General features: G+C 38.5%; 1 protein-coding gene across 14 annotated transcripts in view; it reads left to right on the forward strand.

Annotated features, from left to right (window-relative positions):
- The window catches only part of NUMB (NUMB endocytic adaptor protein), a 161,657-nt gene that overhangs the window by 76,823 nt on the left and 65,631 nt on the right, over positions 1-19,203 (forward strand). For 2 of the 14 annotated variants that reach the window (XM_070377575.1, XM_070377574.1), the window contains one exon: positions 570-654. The exons of the other annotated variants lie outside the window; for them this stretch is intronic. The gene's annotated coding sequence lies outside the window, so the exon portion shown is untranslated. The remainder of the gene's footprint in view (positions 1-569; positions 655-19,203) is intronic. 14 annotated transcript variants of the gene reach the window in all.

A 19,203-nucleotide genomic window follows, 5' to 3' on the forward strand; every position in this document is an offset into this window, starting at 1 on the left:
GTGTAAACCGACACAATTATTCTTCAGTGGTAATGATAGTTCTAACCTATTTCGATGATGTGTCTGCTTCTGTTTTTCTCTTACAAAAATTCCTTTCTACTATTGGTGGGAATCACTCCTTCTTGACACCCCTCTTCCTGTTTTGGGCCCCTTGAATACTACTGGTCTTAGAAAGTGTATGCCTGGAATGGGATTCATGGGAGTTGTTGTCAAGAGACAACAATGTCTTTTCTGTTTGGCTCTTTCTCTGTGTATATATGGTATTTTATATTTCAGAGATTCAGTAGTTTACCTGTAGGCATTTGACTGCTATTCAGAGGAATGATTTATTATTAATTAGAGGAGTTATGGTTCTGTTTGTGTGTGGATCTTACAGTTGCTGTGGTGACTTGAAGTGGTCATCTTCGTTACAACATAATAAAGCTCTGATTCCTGGGGGAAGTTGTGAGCCTCCTCTTTTTATTTCGTGTATCTGTGGTTTTTTTTTGATTTATCATATCCATGTAATGTATCAATAATTATGTTACTAACAACAATTTTGTGAGATGTTTATTATTCTCATTTTACAGATGAGGAAACTGAGGCTTGGTGAAGTTACGAAAGTTGTCCAAAGTCACACAGCTTGTAAAGGGCACATTCAAGATTCAGAGCCAGGTCTGTCCAATTTCAAAACTCTTAATCATGGCCATGAAACTTTGCAAGAGCTGTGAAGTATCAACCTGTGATAAGTTGTATTGATATTAATATTGCTTAACTGTCGTTTAACTCTTATTCATAATTTTTGATGGTTTTTTCATCTATAATAATTTTGTGTGTGTTTTAACTATCGTGAAAAGAAATATGAAATAACAATGTGGGTCTGGGCTCTGGAGACAGCTACCTGGGTATGAATCACTAAGCTGCTCCACTTACTTGTGTGACGCTGAGAAAGTTACTTAACTTTTCTGTACCTCAGTTTTCCTATCTGTAAAATGGTGATCGTAATATAATCTGCCTGATATGGATTGTTGTGAAGATTAAATGATTTAAAGTATGCAAAGCACTTGGGCTTTCCTTGTGACTCATCTGGTAGAGAATCCGCCTGGCCTGTGGGAGACCTGGGTTCGTTCGATCCCTGGGTTGGAAAGATCCCCTGGAGAAGGGAAAGGCTACCTACTTCAGTATTCTGGCCTGGAGAATTCCGTGGACTCTATAGTCCATGGGGTCGCAAAGAGTCAGACACTACTGAGTGACTTTCACTTTCACTTTTCATACAAGGCACTTGTAATGGTGCCTGGCACACAGTAAGCATTCAGTAAATGTAAACTATTAGTATTATCATCTCCTAGCAACCAGTAAGGGAAAAGGCAATGGCACCCCACTCCACTCCTGGAAAATCCCATGGATGGAGGAGCCTGGAAGGCTGCAGTCCATGGGGTTGCTAAGAGTCGGACACACCTGAGTGACTTCCCTTTCACTTTTCACGTTCACACATTGGAGAAGGAAATGGCAACCCACTCCAGTGTTCTTGCCTGGAGAACCCCAGGGACGGGGCAGCCTGGTGGGCTTCCATCTATAAGGTCACACTGAGTCAGAGACGACTGAAGCGATTTAGCAGCAGCAGCAGCAGCAACCAGTAAAACAGATGATCATTATTTCTAATTCTCTGTTAGGAAATTTGGATAAAGCAAAGTTTAAGCAGCACACGATACCTACATAAACCAAAATTAAATTGAATAAGTTAGACCTAAAGAAAATCATTCATTTGATCAAATTCAGATCCATTGTAAAGCCGACTTGGAAACTGCTTCTGGGTCTTACATGTATAAGGACTACATACAGGTCCATAGGAGCTCAATATGACCACTGTATCATGAATGTTTTGTCTGTTTTCCTCTTGTAAGTGGAATTTGTATTCAAAATGTTTACGATTTTAGGTGACTTAAGGAGATTGTGTTTTGGCAGTGTTCACAGATAATTATCAAGAATGAAAACTTTACTTGTTGTGTAAAATGTTGGCAGTGTTTCATCACTTGCAGGAGTGGTTATTAGAACTTCCATTGTGGACACTGTGCACACTGATTGAGCTTTGAACCAGTGGGACCACAGCACATTCAACCAGAACTGAGCCATGTACTTACTGATCACATGCTCTTCACTCTTATTCCTTGTAGCGGCCTCAGAATTCTAAAGTGTAATATCAACTCTTGTTACAATTTAGTAAAGTAAAATACCTATAATTAGTGCCTAGTAAGTTTATACCAATTGCAAAAATATCTATCAAAGGGAGTAATTTGAGTCAAGTTATGTGAAAGTTCAAAAGCTCTTATTAAAAATAGGACTTGGTTTGTATATGGGCCCAAGACGTCAGAGGCTTTAATCTATACATGCATTTAATTTATTCTTTTTATTATATTGAGCCTTCCTCTCCTCAAACATAGTCTCTCTTTCTAGCTATTTAGATATTTTTTATTTATTTATGGCTGTGCTGGTTCTTCATTGCTGCTCACACTTTCTCTAGTTGCAGTGAATGGGAGCTACTCTATTTGCGGCGCACAGACTTCCTACTGTGGTGGCTTCTCTTGTCGCAGAGCATGAGCTCTAGGGTGCGAGGGCTTCAGCAGTTGTGGCATGTGGGCTCAGTATCTGCAGTCCCCAGGCTCTAGAGCACAGGCTCAATAGTTGTGGGGCACGGGCTTAGTTGCTCCAGGGCAGGTGGATCATCTTGGAACAGGGCTAGAACCTGTGTCTCCTGCATTGGCAGGTGGGTTCTTTACCATTGAGCCATTAGGAAAGCCCCTTAGATATTTAAAAATATCTTTCAATAGTTTCTTTTTCTCATAAGTCTCTCAAATCTTCTCTTAAATTTAATTATTATTGTTGTTAAATTTTTAAATAGTTTTTCCTCTTTTTTTTTACATTTTCAATTTACTGATAGAAACTTTTTTGGTATATAGATCTCTGTTCAGCCACCTTAGCTGAAGTATGATGATTGCAATTGTGTCTTTCTTTCCAGTGCTTACAAAGTTTCTTTCTCTTGCCTTGCTATGCTAGTTAGGACTTTGAGTACAGTGTTCAATACAAGTGTTAAAGAGGGCATTCTTACATTGCACTTAGCTTTTAAAAAGAAGCGGTCCGTTAATAATAATGCAACAAAGATCCTGCATACTGCAAGGATGACTGAGTCAGCCAAATAAGTAAATAAACATCTCTAAAAAATAAAAGTACTTGCATTTTAAAAAAAGAAAAAGAAAAGGGATAAGTGAAGATATACAAGGCAAATGGAAATGAAACAATCACAAAAGAAAGTGTTGCTGTGTGACCACTCCTTTCAGTGACTGTTTTTTCTCCCTTTCCTGATTGCAAACTTTAGTAAAGAACTGATAGTCCATATCATTGAGGTGTTTTGAGGAAGACTCAAAAAGATTGATTTTGTGTTAATCATAGAATAGTCATTTTCTTTTTTTTTTCCTTCTCTTCCTCCTTTTTCTTTTTCTTTTCTTCTCCCTTCTTCTCTTTCTTTTTCTTCATTCTTGAATTGGGATGTATCTGTCATATTGGGGTGCGTGTTACTTTTGATATTTCACAGTTCAGTTCAGTCGCTCAGTCATGTCCGACTCTTTGTGACCCCATGAATTGCAGCACGCCAGGCCTTCCTGTCCATCACCATCTCCCAGAGTTCACTCAGACTCACATCCATCGAGTCGGTGATGCCATCCAGCCATCTCATCCTCTGTCATCCCCTTCTCCTCCTGCCCCCCATACCTCCCAGCTAATGAACAATTATTAACAATTTTGGCAGCATTTCTGTTTGGAACATAAAATAATGATATATCTTGCCATCAGTTGATGGCATCTTAGCTTTGATGAAATATACATTTTTACATACATACCATGACTCTGTCCTACCCCATCCTCTACTTGAAATGCTTTGAAATGTTTTGTTTTTGTCTCTCCCATCCTGTGCGTATATTATTCAAGATCTTAATGGAAGAAATAATCCTTATTTTGTCATCCTGGCTCCTCTTCCTGCAGCACTTAGCACAATACTTTGTTGGGCACAAGGTTGTATGTAACAATTACGGGAAGTATGTAGATATACTGAATCATAGCACAGACTGTGACACATGTATATTAGTGACTGGTTTTTTAGCTTCTTGGTGAGAAGAGATTAATACCTACATTAGTTAAGATTATTTTAAATATAAAGAACAGAGCCCAGTGCTTCCTACATTAAGCAAGTTAGAGAGTTTATTGGATGGATGTTTAGTCATCTGATGACGTTCAAGAAAGTTTAACTGATGAAACAAACAAAAAAAGTGATTAAAGGAAATTCCCTGGTGGTCCAGTGGTTAGGACTCCACACTTCCACTGTAGGGGGCATGGGTTCGATCCTTGTTGAGGAACTAAGATCCTTACAAGCCACACAGGGCACAGCAAGAAAAAGAAAGAAAGAAAGACAGTTTAAAAATAGAAAGCACTGTGAAGGAAAATGAAGAGAATAGTAACAGTAAAGAATTACAGGGACTTCCCTGGTGGCCCAGTGGCTAAGACTCCAAGCTCCCAATGCAGGGGCTGATCCCCGGTTGAGGAAATAGATTCCACATGCCACAACTAAAGAGTTCGTGTGCCACAACTAGAAGATCCTGTATACCACAACTAAAGATCCCCCGTGCTTCATCTAAGACCTGACATAGCCAAATAAATAAAAATTAAAAAATAATAAACTATACTGAGATATTTTTTAAAAGGAATTATAAAGGATGGTATTTAGAGAAGAAAAGAAAGCTTCATGAATGAGGTAACATTTAGGTTGAGACTTGAAGTGTGAATGGAAGACAGGCATTCTTGAAGTTTTTGAGAGAAAAATATTTTAGACAGAGGGAAACAGCAGGCCCAGAGAGGGAAAGAGCTTGCAGTTAACTGAAAGAGAATACTGGTTATTTGAGGAGAGTGTCACTCTGAGGTAGGAGAGGCAGGCAAGGGCTGTATCATAACATGGTAGTATCTGCTCTGCATTTGTGAAGTGCTGGCCACTGTTCCAGGCACTTCTCAAGCAGTGTTAGTTGTTATGCCGTATTGACTGTCTGAATGCTAAGAGTTTGGATTTAACTTGAAGATGCATCGGGAAGCCATGGAACTATTATTCAGTGCCCTGATCCATTTTTAAAGATTACACTGAATGCTTTGTTCACAGTTGATCAAAGGGGGACAGCAGAGGAAATTGAAATAAATACTAGTCGATGGTTTATACTAGTTCATGTAGGAGATGCAGTAACCTTGGACCATGGTCCTTTGTGGTAGAGGTGGAGAGCAGTGGACAGATTTAAGATATGTTTACAAGTCTTGTTGATGGCTTGGATAAAGGGAGAGGGTTGTGAGGGGAAGGAAGGAGTCAGATTGGAGAAGGTTAAAGAGTTGAAGAGATGATGTGTGTAGATAATTTGTAGTTACTTAGAACTACAGAAAAGGAGAGCAGAGCTGTTTTTAATCTTCTTATTTCCATCATTTTTTCAGTGCCATTTCTGTCTTTTTTAAATTCTTGGAACCAAATATATTTTTATTCTAGTCTGCCTCTCCAGATTGCAGCACCTTTTTCTCATCCCACACTTGACAGATGCTTAGAGGAGGAAAGTCAGTTAAAAAGTAGGCTAGCATTCTCAGCAGTTCTGCCCTTTTTCATCAAGATGTTCCTTGCTAAATCAGTCCTTGCTATATCAGAGCAAAACCATTTTGTTCTATAAGTAAAGGTTTAATTCTTGAAGGAACAGCATTTTAGGAAGTCAGTCTCTATATGTGTGTTATGGGATTAGGGGTGATGGTCATACATGTTTTTTATCTGTTAAGTCTCAACATACCTTAAAAGATAAAGTTAAGAATAGCTGAATCACCAATTCAGTTCACCAATTGTTTTCTCAATTGAAAGGCAAGTGATAAACTAAAAGATGAAATTGGTTGTGTAACTGAAAAAAACTCTCAGAAGAGATAGCCTTTTTTTTTAATGTTTCTTAAATATATATAGGTTCAGCTTTTGAAACCACCTTTGACTGCAATTTTAAGTAGACAGTCTTTCCTTATTTTTTGAAGCTCTAGTTTTCCATTATTTTTAAGGAGTGAATAAAGAAGCCATGTATCAAAACAAAAGAATTTTGTGGATAAGATGAAAGTTAGTAAGGCAGAAATCTGAAATTAAAGTCAGGTAATAGGTGGGAGGGGGGTTCAGGATGGGGAACACATGTACACCCGTGGCGGATTCTTGTAGATGTATGGCAAAACCAATACAATATTGTAAAGTAATTAGCCTCCAATTAAAATAAATTTAAATTTAAAAAGTCAGGTAATAGATAAGGATCATAGAATGCTGTTTAAATAAGTGTTTCTTAAGTTTTTAGGATTAATAGTTACAGAATCCTTTGAGATTCCAAAGAAAGTTGAAGAATCTGGCCTCAGAAAATGCACAGAAGCATGAGCATTCAGATTTGAACATAATCTTAGGGCATTTCTAAATCTGAAGAGCCTATGGGGGTACAGGCTGCCCTGGTCAAGAACATGTGGTCTGAATCAGGGCTGGGAAGTAGTGGCTAGAGAGCATCAACACTCAAACTGTGACAGTAATCTCTTTTCAAATACTAGCCTTTCAGGCAGCCCAAACTCAATTTGTTGTTATTTTTTAAACTTTTGGTCTGACAGCTGATAACATAATTTTTAGTTTTAGCTGTTGAAAATTATTCTTAAATTTTTTACTTTGAAAATGCTGTAGAAAAGCAGTTACTGTATATGTGTAATCTAGAAAAATGATATAGGTGAACTTATCTGCAAAGCAGAAATAGAGACACAGACATAGAGAACAAACATGATACCATACGTGGTGGCGGGGGTGGTGGGATGAATTGGAAGATTGGGATTGGCATATATACACTACCATGTGTAAAACGTATAACTAATGAGAATCGACTGTACTGCACAGGGAACTCTACCCAATGTTCTGTGGTGACCTAAATGGGAAGGAAATCCAAAAAAGAGGGGATATATCTATATCTATATATACTTATATATAGCTGATCCACTTTGCTGTACAGCAGAAACTAACAAAACATTGTAAAGCAACTATACTTCAATAAAAATTAATTTTATAAAATGTCATAGATGGCAGTGTTTTCTGAAATAAGGCAATACAGTATTCAGGATATGCTAAGAAATGAAACTTACTAATAAAGTCAAGGTGAAATACAAACAAATTTCAAATTTACTGACACCTAAGATTATACAGAAGCTGAATAAATATTTCCTTTTAGAACTAGATTTAAAAAGCAAACAAACCAACTCTTTGTTCTCTCTCCTTTTCCATGAACCTGTTTGTAACATGTTTCTCACAAAACTGACCATGAACTTTTAAAGTGAACTTTTTAGTCCTATAGGTTAAGTATTGGACCTATTTCCTTCACTGTTGGTGATGAAGCTGTACTTTGTTACTTTTCCTTTGGCTCAGGGCCTAAGTGGAAAACTAAGCTAGTGATACAACTTAATAAGTTATAAATTATTTCCTGTTAGGCACATTATGCCAGTTAGACCAATGTTTAATGAAATCCAAAATTCTTAAGATTCATTGATTGAGTAGGGGATTGACTAGATGACCTACCTCTAAGCCTTTAGGCCATGCTATAGGAGTCTAGGATTCCTTACATTTTTTCACTTGATCAAATAAAAGGGTTTTTTCCATCACTCTAAATCTTGAAAGCAAGTTCCACATCATAAGAAAAAGTAGAAATCAAGGAAAGAAAATGCAAAACCAAAATACTTTGTCTGGGGTATAGTGTAGTTGTTTAGTTGCTAAGTCATGTCTGACTCTTTTGTGACCCCATGGACTGTAGCCTGCCAGGCTCCCCTGTGCATGGGATTTCCCAGGCAAGAATAGTGGAGTAGGGTTACCATTTCCTTCTCCAGGGGATCATCCCAACTCAAGAATTGAACCTGTATCTCCTGCATTGACAGGCAAATTCTTTTCTACTGTTCAGTTCAGTCACTCAGTCGTGTCCGACTCTTTGCAGCCCCATGGACTGCAGCATGCCAGGCTTCCCTGTCCATCACCAACTCCCGGAGCTTACTCATACTCATGTCCATTGAGTTGGTGGTGCCATCCAACCATCTCATCCTCTCTCATCCCCTTCTCCTCCTGCCTTCAGTCTTTCCCAGCATCAGGGTCTTTTCCAATGAGTCAGTTCTTACCATCAGGTGGCCAAAATATTAGAGTTTCAGCTTCAGTCCTTCCAATGAATATTCAGGACTGATTTCCTTTAGGAGTGACTGTTTGGATCTCCTTGCAGTCCAAGAGACTCTCAAGAGTCTTCTTCAACACCACAGTTCAAAAGCATCAGTTCTTCGGCACTCAGCTTTCTTATAGTCCAACTCTCACATCCATACATGACTACTAGAAAAACCATAGCTTAGACTGGACAGACATTTGTTGGCAAAATAATGTCTCTGCTTTTTAATATGCTGTCTAGGTTGGTCATGGCTTTTCTTCCAACGAGCAAGCATCTTTTAATTTCATGGCTGCAGTCACCATCTGCAGTGATTTTGGAGCCCCCCAAAATAAAGTCTCTCACTGTTTCCATCTGTTTGCCATGAAGTGATGGGACATGATGCCATGATCTTAGTTTTCTGAATGTTGAGTTTTAAGCTGGCTTTACCACTGAGCCATATAATGTTATACTTTAAATGATCACTTGATTTATGGCATTTTTAGCTTAGAATTTTAGTGATGGAACAAATTATTATTATTAAGATTATTGTTAGCAGGTGTACAGTCAGAACATTTTTTTCTTGTCCCTGATAGCTCAGTTGGTAAAGAATCTGCCGGCAATGCAGGAGACCCTGGTTCAATTCCTGGTTCGGGAAGATCTGCTGGAAAAGGGATAAGCTACCCACTCCAGTATTCTTGGGCTTCCCTTGTAGCTTAGCTGTTAAAGAATCCACCTGCAATGTGGGAGACCTGGGTTCAGTCCCTGGGTTGGAAAGATCCCCTGCAGAAGGGAACAGCTACCCACTCCAGTATTCTGGCCTGGAGAATCCCAGGGACTGTATAGGCCATGGGGTTGCAAAGAGTCAGGTACGACTAAGCGACTTTCACTTTCCTTATAGAATTCCGGAATAGGTGTGTGATGAAAAATACAGTGGAATTGTATATATTTGCATTCAACCATGTTTGTTCAGAGGACAGTAAAATGAAAGAGTTAGAAACAATATAATTAAACCTAGGTTTATATTCTCTTTGCTTGTTCTATCAATGAGTTTCTGCGGTACAGTGTTTTTGTGCCTCCTATACAGTGTGTGAAGAAGGAAAGGGCACCCCACTCCAGTATTCTTGCCAAGAGAATCCCGTAGAAGAGGAGCCTACTGGGCTGCTGTCCATAGGGTTGCACAGAGTCGGACATGACTGAAGTGACTTAGCATGCATGCGTGCATTGGAGAGGGAAATGGCAACCCACTCCAGTGTTCTTGCTTGGAGAATCCCAGGGACAGAGGAGTCTGGTGTGCTGCCGTCTATGGGATCATAAAGAGTTGGACACAACTGAGACATTAGCAGCAGCAGCATATACAGTGTGAGCTTACTGTGTAATTCTAGTTCTGGGTATTAGTACTAACAACAATGAACACTTGGGAAAACACCGCCTGTGTACTGGGCACTGTATGCCATGCAGTTTGCATATAATGATTCGTTTCATTCTCACAGTAGCCCTATCACATAGATTCTATTTTTAATCTCTCTTTCTTGGATAAGGAAACAGGCACTGAAAAGTTCAATAATTTGTCCCAATTACACAGTTAGTAAGTGGCAGATTTGCCTGGTGCTAGAATCTGTGCACTTAGTCCCCTCACACTACTTCTCAAAAATGTGCCACATTAAGCATAATAACATTTAGGCATTAGCATATAATTAGTGGCTTCCCTGGTGACTCAGATGGTCTTGGGTTGGGAAGATCCACTGGAGAAGGGCATGGCAACCCCAAACAAGAAAGAAAACCAAGAGAATGATAAACATAATTAAGTCTAGTGTTACTTCTGGGGGAAAAGAAAAGAGGACATAATCAGCAAAGGTTCATTTGGGGACTTCCCAAGGTTTAGTAATGCTCTAATTCTTAAGCTGAGTAGAAGATACACAAGTTTTCATTTCATTATGTTCTGTAACCTATATATCAATGTTTATATTCTTTTGTATACATCAGCTATTTTACAATTTAATTATGTGGAAAGCAAGTCACCTAAAATCCTTCTGAGGGTAGAGATGGGAACTGTAGAAATATAAACACATACACTTATAATTATGAGTCATCTAATTAAGGGGTAAGAAAAATAAATTACATTTAATTATAAAATTTACATCTCACTTTTTGGTTAACACCAAATGGTCAACACTGAAATCAGATTGATTATATTCTTTGCAGTCAAAGATGGAAAAGCTCTAAACAGTCGGCAGAAACAAGCCTGGAAGCTGACCGTGGCTCAGATCATGAACTCCTTATTGCCAAATTCAGACTTAAATTGAAGAAGGTAGAGAAAACCACTAGATCATTCAAGTATGACCTAAATCAGATCTCTTATGATTATACAGTGGAAGTGACAAACAGATTCAAGGGATTAGATCTGATGGACTACCTGAAGAACTATGAACAGAAGTTGTACAGAAGGCAGTGATCAAGACCATCCCCAAGAAAAAGGAGTGCAGAAAGGGAAAATGGTTGTCTGAGGAGCCTTACAAATAGTTGAGGAAAGAAAGAAGCTAAAGGCAAAGGAGAAAAGGAAAGATATACCCATCTGAATGCAGAGTTCCAAAGAATAGCAAAGAGAGATTAGAAAGCCTTCCTCAGTGATCAGTGCGAAAAAATAGAGGAAAACAATAGAATGGGAAAGACTAGAATCTCTTCAAGAAAATCAGAGATACCAAGGGAACATTTCATGCAAAGATGGGCACAATAAAGAACAGAAATGGTATGAACCTAAGAGAAGCAGAAGATATTAAGAAGAGGTGGCAGGAATACAGAGAAGAACTGTACAAAAAAGATCTTCATAACCCAGGTAACCACGACGGTGGGATTATTTGCCTAGAGTCAGACATCCTGGAGTCCAAAATCATGGGGGCCCTAGGAAGCATCACTGCGAACAAAGCTAGGGGAGGTGATGGAATTCCAGTTGAGCTATTTCAAATCCTGAAAGATGATGCTGTGAAAGTGCTGCACTCAATATGCCAGCAAATTTGGAAAACTCAGCAGTGGCCACAGGACTGGAAAAGGGCAGTTTTCATTCCAATCCCAAAGAATGGCAATGCCAAAGAATGTTCAGACTACCGCACAATTGGACTCATCTCACACACTAGCAAAGTAATGCTTAAAATTCTCCAAGCCAGGCTTCGATAGTACATGAACCAAGAACTTCCAGATGTTCAAGCTGGATTTAGAAAAGGCAGAGGAACCAGAGATCAAATTGCCTACATCCATTGGGCCTTCGGAAAAGGAAGAGAGTTCCAGAAAAACATCTACTTCTGCTTTATTGACTATGCCAAAGCCTTTGACTATGTGGATCACAATAAACTGTGGAATATTCTTAAAGAGATGGAAATACCAGACCACCTTACCTGCCTCCCAGGAAATTTGTATGCAGGTCAAGAAGCAACAGTTAGAACTGAACATTGAACAACTGACTGGTTCCAAATTGGGAAAGGAGTACATCAAGGCTGTATATTGTCACCCTGCTTATTTAACTTATATGCAGAGTACATCATGAGAAATGCTGGGCTAGATGAAGCACAAGCTGGAGTCAAGGTTGCCAGGAGAAATATCAATAACCTCAGATATGCAGCTGACACCACCCTCTGTTTGTTTTATCAAACAGAGCCATTTGATGAAAGTGCAAGAGGAGTGAAAAAGCGGGCGTAAAATTCAACCTTTATAAAACAAAGATCATGGCATCTGGTCCCATCACTTCATGGCAAATAGACGGGGAAACAATGGAGACAGTGACAGACTTTATTTTCTTGGGCTCCAAAATCACTGCAGATGGTGACTGCAGCCATGAAATTAAAAGACATTTGCTCCTTGGAAGAAAAGCTATGACCAACCTAGACAGCATATTAAAAAGCAGAGACATTACTTTGCCAGCAAAGGTCCATCTAGTCAAAGCTATGGTTTTTCCAGTAGTCTTGTATGGATTTGAAAGTTGGACTATAAGGAAAGCTGAACACCAGAGAATTGATGATTTTGAACTGTGGTGCTGGAGAAGACTCATGAGAGTCCCTTGGACTGGAAGGAGATCAAAGTCAATCCTAAAGGACATTAGTCCTAAGTATTCATTGGAAGGGCTGATGCTGAAGCTGAAACTCCAATACTTTGGCCACCTGATGCGAAGAACTGACTCTTTGGAAGAGACCTTGATGCTGGGAGAGATTGAAGGCAGGTGGAAAAGGGGACGACAGAGGATGAGATGGTTGGATGGCATCACCGACTCGATGGACATGAGTTTGAGCAAGCTCAGGGATTTGGTGTTGGACAGGGAAGCCTGGCGTGCTGCAGTCCATGGGATTGCAAAGAGTCAGACACGACTCATCAACTGAACTAAGTCTCACTTTTATTGCAGAGAATAAAGTTATTGAAATTTAGTTTGTCCAACCCGATCCAGAATGAACCACATGTGAATTCCCTGGCAGTCCAGTGGTTAGGACTCCATACTTTCACTGCTGAGTGCGCAGGTTCAGTCCTTCATTGGGAAACTAAGATTCTGCAAGCCGCGCGGCACAGCCAAAAAATAAAATGGACCAAGAAAGAAAGAGAAGGAAAGGAAGGAAGGAAAGAAAGGGAGGAAGAAAAGAAAAAGAAAATAAATTTTAAAAAGAGCAATTTTAAATGAACCAAAGGCTTTTGTAAGGACATTAGAGAGCTACAACTCTTAGGAAAGTGGGGACTTGTCTCTCCAGAGTTTTTTTCATTTCTAAATTATGCTTGTTTGCTTTTCTTTTTTCTCTTGTCACAGTTGCACATCTAATTTTAGGCCCCTCTTGTATGTATATTATAAGGAAGATTGGACAAGACAATGCTTTAGAAAACTCACTGTGACGGAAAAAAATTCACAAACACTATATAGCACAGACATTATATACATAGGATATAGACACATTCAGAAAACTTGACCTTGACACTTAATTATGAGTTTCCCCTTAAGAAAGAAAAAGAAATATCAAAGTTATCAAAAATGGTAAAATTACTGTTACAACAGTATTAGTTGTTCTGAATGTAATAATATATAAACTAAAATCTGAAACCATGGGTACCATTCTGAATAGCTGAAAAAAATTAATAAACTCACAGATTTCCTTAGTTTAGCTAAAGAGTCTTTTTCCAAGAGACTCTAATCTCATTAAAAGCGAAAAATCCCATCAATTCAAAATAACATTGGGAGTACTTTAAATCATCCACAAAGTACAGTAGTATACTATCTTGCAATAAATCCAACAGCCAAAGACATTTTATACTGTGGACAGTTTGCTGTTTTTAGCTGAAATCAGTTGAAATAGCTTGCTTATGTTTAGGAACTATGCTGTGAGAAAAATATCTATTATATTTGTATAAAGAAATCATAAATTGCTTCCCTCCTCCTTCAGCATTACAGGATTCATCCATGTTGATTGTTATAACTGTAGATGATTCACTTTTATGTTTTCTCTTGATTATTTTTTATTTTTAAAAGTGTTTAAATTGAGGTATTATTTTTATTTCTGCATGGTATTCTAATGTGTGACTATTCTGTATTTATTGTTTTGATGGATAGATTCTAGTGTTTGTTATTTTATTGTTAGAAATACTAAACAATGCTGCACAGACACTATCTTGTATACCTTCTTGTAACTTTCCTGCTGCTGCTGCTGCTGCTAAGTCGCTTCAGTCGTGTCCGACTCTGTGCGACCCCAGAGATGGCAGCCCACCAGGCTCCCCCGTCCCTGGGATTCTCCAGGCAAGAACACTGGAGTGGGTTGCCATTTCCTTCTCCAATGCATGAAAGTGAAAAAGTGAAAGTGAAGTCTCTCAGTCGTGTCTGACTCTTAGTGACCCCATGGACTGTAGCCTACCAGGCTCCTCCATCCATGGGATTTCCCAGGCAAGAGTACTGGAGTGGGGTGCCATTGCCTTCTCCAAATAGTAAGCCCTACAATGACTGAATAGGCTGTACATAGATAGCATATTGAAAAGCAGAGACATTACTTTGCCAACAGAGGTTCGTCTAGTCAAGGCTATGGTTTTTCCTGTAGTCACGTATGGATGTGAGAGTTGGACTATGAAGAAGGCTGAGCGCCAAAGAATTGATGCTTTTGAACTGTGGTGTTGGAGAAGACTCTTGAGAGTCCCTTGGACTGCAAGGAGATCCAACCAGTCCATTCTGAAGGAGATCAGCCCTGGGATTTCTTTGGAAGGAATGATGCTAAAGCTGAAACTCCAGTACTTTGGCCACCTCATGCGAAGAGTTGACTCATTGGAAAAGACTCTGATGCTGGGAGGGATTGGGGGCAGGAGGAGAAGGGGACTACAGAGGATGAGATGGCTGGATGGCATCACTGACTCGATGGATGTGAGTCTGAGTGAACTCCGGGAGTTGGTGATGGACAGGGAGGCCTGGCGTGCTGCGATTCATGGGGTTGCAAAGAGTCGGACACGACTGAGTGACTGAACTGAACTGAGGAGATTCTTTTAGGAACTTTAAACTTCTTAGTTAGTGAATGTAACAAATCAGATGATACTTTTTAGAGAGAATTCATTTAGAAAGCTTTGCTTTATTTGGAGTTGTATTTTGCCGTTTTTTGTAGTATTGTGTGTGTATGTGTATATATATATGTAGCATTTAGGAACTGATCCTACAATTAGTTGTGCCTTCCCATACATGTGGGCTTCCTTTGGCTGGGGGCAGTTATTTCTTACAAGTCTGTAGACTCCTGTTAAAGTACCATTCATGGTAAATGCCTAACACTTATTATTCTTGTTCTTTTTTTGTTCTTTCCTCAGTAGAGCAAATTAGAAGCACACCATGTGTGTTTGTAATCCTTCTTACACTCATATACTGAGGCAGTGTCAATAAATGTGTGTCTTGTCAAGAATGAGTTTAATTACCATGAAATTATGATAATTTAGCTGACCTTTTGATTAATATTATAGATAAGATTTTATATTTGAAACAGTTGAGCGAAATACTTTGTTTAAAAACTGTCTTTAATTCCAGCAGTGGAATTTAATACACTTTTCTCCCATTTAAATACTCTAAATCTGATTTCAACAGATATTATATCAGCAAGTAGTGCATTTTCTAGAGCAGGTATGAAAAGATTCAGGAGCATTTCTAGTATTAAGTGTCTGGATCCAGTTTACTATCATTTGCTAGATTATTATAATAGCCTCCTAATTGTCTCTCTGCTTCATTCTTGTTCCCTTCAATCCTTTCTTAAACCAGCTGCCAAATGTAAAATGTAAGTGCTTTCTTTTAGAATCCTCCAGTGATTCCCCATTTCTCTCAGAGGAAAATTGAAGTGTTTGGCCTACAAGGTTCTCTGTTAACTTGTTGTGTGTTACCCATGTGGTCTCATCTCTCCTATTCTCTTGTCTTCATTTTGCACTGAACACATTGACCTCCTTTCTGTTTGTCAGACACTCTGGGCAAGACCTTTAGGACCTTTGCATTGATTATTTTCTTTTTCTGGAACACTTATCCTAGTGTATGACTCACTTTTTTACCTACTTCAATTCTTTACTCAAATAATTTAAAATTTTATCCCTACCTCAGTACTTCTAATCCCCCTCTTAACCCTATTCATGTTTTTCTCTATAGCATTTACCGTCTTCTAATATACCACAGAGCTGGTGGTGTTCAGGTAAATGCTTTACAGTTAGTTTTCCAGATATAATTCCTACATGAATGATGGTTGATATTTTTGCTTGTGTAGTGAGTAAGATGAAAGTGAAGGAATGAAGTTATGTGTCAGAATTTCACTCATTTGTCAATGACATGAGAGGCTTCTTTGCTGAATTGGATAATAGTTTTCAAATAGTAGAAGAATATTTCCTCAAAACTTTTGTGCTATTCATAAGGTAGTGCTTTAGACACCGCACACTTTTAAGTTCAGTCTGCATTGTAGCATTTTCTCCATCAGTTTCTTAGATCTGGACAAGCACAAAACAATAAATCAAGCAGTAATTGATAGTTTTTGCCAAATTTCACAGTGTAAATATTTCCACTGTGGCCGATTTCAGGTTACCAACATGAAGTCACTATGCGATATTTGGAAGAGATGTACAGTAGCCCAGCATTAGGCAATATTTCTACCATACAGATACAAAATCATCAGTAGCACCAAGAGCAGAGATGATAGTAAAATGTAATGTAAAAATAGGACGTAAGATTTTAGTATTTATCTTTGTTTTAAAATAACTATGTTTATATAGTTTAATTTATAACAAAGGTTATGTTTTACACCAAGTTCACAAACTTGCTGAAAATTTAACAGTTGGATCTTGTCAGTCAGCACATCGCTGTGAATAATCTGGCTATTTATTTTCTGTCTATCTCCTTCATAGAGGCAGAGGTTTTGCTCTGTATTGTTTGCTGCAGGCTGGAATGGTAGGCAGTCAATGAATACTTGCTAAGTGAATTTTAATTAAAATAAATGTACTAGATGCTGAGCAAAAAATAAATTTTGTCTTCAAATAAATTGAAACCTTTTTCATCTTTTAATATGAAATTTTGATTATAACAATAGCATAATATTCTTACCTCTCTGAATTATTGACCTAGATTATAAATAAAAGCATGTTACTCTGAAAGGGATAGAAGATTTTTAAATTTTCCTTGCTGAAAGAAAGATAATCATGTGGTCTCTCTTTTATAAAAAGAAAAATATGAAGCATTTATGCAAAGGAAAAAACTCTGAAGTGTTGATGGAGGTTATTTCTGTTTGGGATTACAGGTCATTTGTATTTCATTCTTCAGATTTTTCTGTTTTTCGTGTTCTTTACAAGTCACATCTATTATATAATAAAACTATTTTTAAATCAGCTTCTTTATCATACTCTGGTATATAGTATTTTAGTTGAAAGAGGAGGAAAGTAAAATATTACAAGTAGAATATATAGGGTAAAAGAGAGAGACGGAAGTGAGAAAGCCATTGCATATTTGAAAGGCCTGATCTTGTTATGCAGGGAAGTACTGGGAGATAAGGCGACAATGTTGGGTTCAAATTGTAGAGGCTTCTGAATGCCAGACTCGGACATCAAACTTTAGAATCTTCAACGGATTTTGAAGATAGTCAAGGAAGAATTCTAGGAATTTAATCTGGCACAACTCTGTAGGAAGATTAGAGGAAAGAGGGCTTGGAGTCCAGAGGTTGTTGCAGAGGTCATGGATGAGTGATTTTTCTACCAGGGCAATTACGAATAGAAGTGCTGAATGGCTGAATATCAGAGATAACTGATACCTGTTCCCATCCAGTAGCGTCTGTTGATGAACTTTGTATGGAAGAATTGTGGGAAAGTGTCAGAGATGAACCTGAGAGTATGCTGTTGGCATTTCAAAGCTTTGCTGGGTATAAAGGTGTTATGAAGAAATACGAAAGTCAGGAAGAAGAATTTGTTTGAAAGGAAGAAGATAAATGGATTTGGAGATATTTGGAGTTGGAAATATAAGACTAGAATTCACAAAGAAGTCAGGACTAGATATGAGCTCTTTATGGGAGATAGAGAAAGAAGAAATGTATGTTTATAATTAGTTGAATTTTTACCCATTAAAAAAAAACAACTGAGTTCAGTATGTAATCTGTTCGTGAATTCAAAGGAGAAGTACAATTTGTCATGAGCTATAAACTTACATATTGACAGAGACATTTTTAGTTTACTAATAAGATGACTTAACAATTCATTTTCAAATGTTAGCTAACCCTGCATTTATTAGAAAAGTTCCATGTGGTCATGATACATTTTTAATATATTGTTTGGTTTGATTTGCGAAATTTTTGTTTAGAATTTATGTATGTATGTTCATGAGAAATATTGGTCTATCTATTTAAAAATCATAAATAGTGTCTTTGGTTTTGGTATCAGGTAATATTAGCCTGATAGAATGCTTTAGGAAATGTTCCCTCCTCTTCAGTTTTTTGGGAAGAGTTTGTAGAATTGGTATGATTTCTTCCTTAAATGTTAGGCAGAATTCACCAGTGAATCCATTTAGCCCAGGAGTTGTATTTGTGGAAATATTTTAAACTATAAACTGAATTTCATTAATAGGTATAGAACTTTTGTGCTGTGCTGTGCTTAGTTGCTCAGTCGTGTCCGACTCTTTGGAACCCCATGAATTGCAGCCTGCCAGGTTCCTTTGTCCATGGGGATTCTCCAAGCAAGAATACTGGAGTGGGTTGCTGTTCCCATCCAGGGGATCTTCCCACCCCAGGGATCAAACCCAGGTCTCCTACATTGCAGGCAGATTTTTTACCAACTGAGCCACCAGGGAAGCCCAAGAATATTGAAGTGGGTAGCCTGTCTCTTCTCCAGAGGATCTTCCTGACCCAGGAATTGAACCAGGGTCTCCTGCACTGCAGGCAGATTCTTTACCAGCTGAGCTACCAGAGAAGTCCATAGGACTGTTCAGTTCAGTTCAGTTCAGTCGCTCAGTCGTGTGCAACTCCTTGCTACCCCATGAACCACAGCATGCCAAGCCTCCCTGTCCATCACCAACACTCGGAGTCCACCCAAACCCATGTCCATTGAGTCAGTGATGCCATCCAACCATCTCATCCTCTGTCGTCTCCTTCTCCTCCTGCCCTCAATCTTTCCCAGCATCAGGGTTTTTTCAAATGAGTCAGCTCTTCGTATCAGGTGGCTAAAGTATTGGAGTTGCAGCTTCAAAGGGTTATCTATTTCTTCTTGAATAAGCTATGAAAATTTCTACCTTGAAAGGAATTTTTCCATTTCATCTGAGTTGAATTTATTGGCATAAACTTGTTCATAATATGCCCTTATTATTTTTAATATCTATAGACTCTTATAGAGATAACACCTCTGTCATTCTTTTTATTTGTTTATTTTTGGCTGCACTGAGTCTTCACTGCTGCCCTTGGGCTTTCTCTAGTTGCAGCGAGTGGGGGCTACTCTCGAGTTGTGGTGCATGGGCTTCTCATTGCAGTGGTGTTGCAGAGCATGGGCT

The sequence above is a fragment of the Bos mutus genome, chromosome 10 (genome assembly GCF_027580195.1).
Source record: "Bos mutus isolate GX-2022 chromosome 10, NWIPB_WYAK_1.1, whole genome shotgun sequence".
Classification (NCBI taxonomy): Eukaryota; Metazoa; Chordata; class Mammalia; order Artiodactyla; family Bovidae; genus Bos; species Bos mutus.